The following is a 5,069-nucleotide window of genomic DNA, read 5'->3' as shown; positions in this document are numbered from 1 at the left end:
TCCAAGCACCTCTCCCATCCATGTAGCTGCCACAACAACTTGAAAACCACATCTAACTGCAACTCCCTTGTTCAGGAAGCCTGGAGTTTGAAGCCGTTCTCTCATTTTCCAGATTTATTTCATATACTGGTTGTTTCAGCCAAACTGGCCTCCACGCTGTTGCCTGAACTCCCACCTCCATGCCTTTGATGAGATGGCCCCCTCTACCTGCAATGCAGTCCCTGCTCACCTCTGCCTCTAAGAATCCCGGTGCCATCTCCTATGCAATGCTCCCTTGATGTCACCTGTCATTAGGACTCGCCTCAGACTATTCTGTACTTACTGACCTGTGCACCTGTTGTATCTATTGAGTGCAAGGTAAGCTGTTGGAGGGCAGGGACTCTTCCATTTGGTCTTTGTCTCCTCCATGCTCAGGAAAGTGCCTGGAACATAACAGTTGCTTAATATTTGTTGAATCCAAAACTGTCGATGTACTTTGGCCCAGTGATCTGCTTCTAAGACCTGGCAGCTCTGAAAATGCGATTGTTTGGGAATGAAAATTTTATTGTTTTGTGAATAAAAATATTCCTGGTTGTGAGAAAATAATCATTAATAATGAGTTTCGGGGGCAGCTAGGTAGTGCAGTGTATAAAGCACTGGCCCTGGATTCAGGAGGACCTGAGTTCAAATCCAGCCTCAGATACTTGACACTTACTAGCTGTGTGACCCTGGGCAAGTCACTTAACCTTCATTGCCCCCCACAAAAAATAAATAATGAGTTTCTTGGGGGTCCCCAGATCAGTTTAGGTTGCTTTCTTCCCTGCCCCCTTCCCACCTCCCCCACACTTCAGAAAGTTCAGTACTTACACCCAGGAGCTGAAAGAGGATTTAGGCTATACACCAGAGGTCAGTGCACTAGCTGCAATTACTTTCACCCAGAACTTTTTTGTTGTTTGTTTTGTTTTGGGGTTGTTTTGGGTTTTTTTGTGAGGCAATTGGGGTTAAGTGACTTGCCCAGGGTCACACAGCCAGTAAGTGTTAAGTGTCTGAGGCTGGATTTGAACTCAGGTACTCCTGACTCCAGGGCCGGTGCTCTATCCACTGAGCCGTCTAGCTGCCCCCACGTAGAACTTTTTGCAAATACTTAGTCATGAGCCTGCAAACACAAGGTGACCAAATGTCTGGAGGACCCCAGACTTTTGTCACTTCTCATGGTTTTTAGACTCATGATAAAATCAACCCCATTGTCTTCTTTCATTGCCTCTCCAAGGGAGATTTCTTAGTTGCCCTTCCCTTGAGCTGTAACAACTCCCTCCTATCTCTGGGTTTCATTTATAGAAGAGGACACCAGGATGGATACAGTTTCTTTCCTCTAGCACTACATCTGGTATTGGTCATTGGACAAGGGTTTTGCATTTAGGGAACCGAGAACTAGGCTAAAGCTTACTGACAATCTAAAATGTGTGTGCTTGTTGCATGCAGAGCCTCCAGGGTGCAATAATCACTCCTGAGAGGCTGGCCTAGCCACCCACACAAGCTAAGCTAAATAGATGAATGACTGTTGTCCAGGCTATGACATGGCTGGTGTATGGATATATATACGTGTATGCATGTGTGGCGTGTGTGTATGTATTATGTGTATATGTATTTTGGAAGGACAGCACAAATGGATGGTGAGCTGGGTTCAGAATTAATTGGGAGGAGAGCAGGCTGGAAGATCTATGGGAAAGTGTAGTGGGTTTTTTTTGGGGGGGAGGGTTGGGTTTTTTTTGTGTGTACAGTGTTTTTAAGGATCCTGAGCTTTTCCCAGGAACAAAACCTGATATCGTTAATAGCAACACTCTAGGGGAGCTACTATATGGCATCGATCCTTCAGAGGCTGATGAAGAGGGACACAATAAGCCTACCTCAAGCATATCAGATCATCCAAGAAATACAAGATTGAAAAGAACAACATGTGGGTGCCAGGAGGAGAGTGAGGCTTGGCCACCGGATGACCCATGTGCTTCTGTAGTGCTCTTCAGGTGATGGGGGACACGATGAGTCACACAATGAGGTGGCTTGGAGGGATTAAACCCCAGTCTTTGGGGAGAGTGGCTCACTCTAACATAGAACTGGTCCCACCAAGCTCATGCCCAAAGGTGGCATCTCTACCAGATGAGTTGTTTCAGCTACTACTGGGCTAGGGTTCTGGAGGTGGTCACTCCTTGCTCCTTGGGGCTCTCTGGAATGCTGTGACCCTCCTGACATTTTAAAAGTCACAAGATCAGAGGCTTTACCCCACTCCCCAACCAGCCTGAAGGAGTAACAGCCAGGGCTATTCTGACCCTGCCTAGTTCCCTCCTACCCCCATCTATCCCAAGGAAAGGGGACACCCCTGGCTCTTGCCTGACAATACCACCACATTACAATTCATTAGCCACCAGCTACTACCCTTATGGCTAACAAACTCCCACCACCTGTGGCTTGCTCTATGTATCTATTACCCAATCACTATCTAAGCATAAATCATCCCTAGCCCCCCCACCCTCCATGCCAGCACCCTCCTCCTATCAGCCCTTCCTTCACATGTCCCGCTGCGACCCTGCCCAACCCTTGCTCTGTCTCCGGAATTCCTATCCCACAGTGAGCAGGAGCTGCCTTCCCCAAGGATGTGTATTGCTAGCTCCTCTCTAGCACTGTCTGTGTCACCACTCACCTATAGACACATTGGTCTTGTTCCCCACTGTCACTTCTTCCACCATCACTCACCAATCTCTCCTTTGCTGTTCACTCTAATAACAAACTTCTACCCATTTGGGTTGGGAGTGAGAAGGGGGTATGAGAAAAGGTCACAGTCAGAGAAATGTCCGTTTTCAAATGAGAAAGGGGAATAGTCCCAGTTCACAATGACCATTCCCTTGTATTGCTAAGGAGGAGTGGGGAGGTAAGTCACCCTCTTGTAGAGACTGAGAAATTAGGGATTTCAAGGAGTCTTAACAGGAACCTACTGTAAGGGTAGGACTTGGAGAAGAGGGAAACTCAGTGAAGCAGGCACTGCTGGGAGAAGGGCGAAGGAACAAGCATTTATGTAGCCTCTACAATGTTCCAGGCACTGGGTTCAGCACTTTTACAATTATCGCATTTGCTCCTCACAACCCTGAAAAGTAGATGCCTATTTTACACTTGAGGAAACTGAGGTCAATCAAGGTTAAGTGACTTGCCAAGTGTCCCATAGTATTTGAGGCTGGATTTGAATTCAGATCCTCCTGACCCCAAGCGCAGTGCTCTGTCCAACAAGCCACCAGCTGCCCGGGGTCTTCCCGCATTCCTTAACCTTCAGAAGGCTTTTCTCCACCATGAATTCTACGATGTGGTGAGTTGTTCACTCTGCCTAAAAGCCTAATCTTTGCCTGTGCCACTTCACTCTCCTTCCTCTCCCGTCACAGCTATTCTGCAGCATCCTCTGCTCCTTCACCCCCTGGCCAGCCTCAGCCCTGGCTTACTCCCCCACCCCTCATGCCTCCCGGCTCTAGTGCTTCCCTCTGCTGACTGCTTCCCATTTCTCTGTTGTTTGCGTGCCATCTCCCCTTTTAGCCTGGGCACTCCTTGAGGGGAAGGGTTATCTTTTATCCTTCACCATTTCCTCAGCGCCTGGCCCATAGTAGGTGACGGCTCCCACTCTGCTGCTAAATGGAGTCGGCCAAGTGGGCACGTTCACGTGAATTCATGCCATCTGCCTTCATCCGGGCCCTCGCTGCACTCGGAGCCTTCCCAAGTTCTTCATGATCTCATTCCCAAGCTTCTCTTCTCTGCCCCCTCACTCCCAGCTGAGGACATCGCTGCCTCATTGTCTATTTCACCCAGAATCTCTCTGACATCCTCCCTCCCTCCCGCCTCCTCTGCCCCAATTTCTGATGCTGCAGGGCCCCTTCTCCTTGCCAAGGGCTGTGCCCTTTGCCCCCCACGGGAAGCTGGATAAACAGTGTTAGGTAGTGAGAGTTCACAAAGTAAGGAAGGGGTTCATTTCATTGGAGGTTTCAGGTTTCCTTCCCCTGGGCTCCAGGAGCACTGACTAAAAAGTCACACTTTTAGGGAGAAGTAGGGGGGAAGCAGCTCTCTGTGTGCATGTGTGCGTGTGTGTGCATGCGCATATGTGTGTGTTAGTGTCCTGAGGGAAGATTCTCAAGTGCTTTAAATGGTTCTGAGAGCTGCTCACCACTGGATGTTAGTCCCTGGCATTGACACATGCTGTGTGGGGCACTGGGAATATACCATCAAAGTGCTCAGTCCTTGTGGCTCTTTGAGGGCCTCGCTGGCCTGCCTGGGAGGTTTGGTGCAGAGTGTGCTAGGGTGCAAACCCAGGAGGGGAGCAGTAGCCACAGGGTCTTTGGTCTGGAAAGTTATGGGGAAGGTGACTTGCCCAGGGTCACACAACTAGTAAGTGTCAAGTTTCTGAGGCCAGATTTGAACTCGGGTCCTCCTGACTCCAGGGCCAGTGCTCTATCCACTGCACCACCTAGCTGCCCCTAAATCTAGCAACTTTGATCCCTGCTATTGCTATTCCATCAACCTGGCCACACTCTCTCTGTATCCTCCTTGAATCAACATTTTCATGCCTTTAGATGGATGGAGTCTGAGTTTCCAGTTCTTTGGGCAAGGAACTCATACTCTTCCACAACACGCCTACAGGCTTCCCTGGTTTCTTGCAAGACAGGTCAAATTGCACCTTCTTTAGGTCTCTTCCAATCTTTCTCTCCAACTTGCCCCCCAGGGCCTTCTCTGGGATTACCTTCAATCTTGTATGTATGTATGTATGTATGTATGCCTCTGTGTGTGTGTGTGTGTGTGCATGTGTGAATAAGATAAAGAGTAGGTACACAGTCAGTTGTATTTTGTCTCCTCCATTAAAATATTAACTTTTGAGGGCAGGGATGATATTTTTGTCTTTCTTTGTATTCCCAGGACTTGGTCCAGTGCCTGGCATATAGTAATTTATAAATATTTGACACACTGAATGTCCATCCCATTATGATGAGTCACCACCCCCTGCCCAGATGATAAGATGTGCTTCTCGACAAAGATGAGAAAGCCCACACACACTTGAACCA

The sequence above is a fragment of the Dromiciops gliroides genome, chromosome 3, assembly GCF_019393635.1.
Source record: "Dromiciops gliroides isolate mDroGli1 chromosome 3, mDroGli1.pri, whole genome shotgun sequence".
In the NCBI taxonomy this organism is placed as follows: domain Eukaryota; kingdom Metazoa; phylum Chordata; class Mammalia; order Microbiotheria; family Microbiotheriidae; genus Dromiciops; species Dromiciops gliroides.
Note: the sequence above shows the minus strand (reverse complement) of the source record.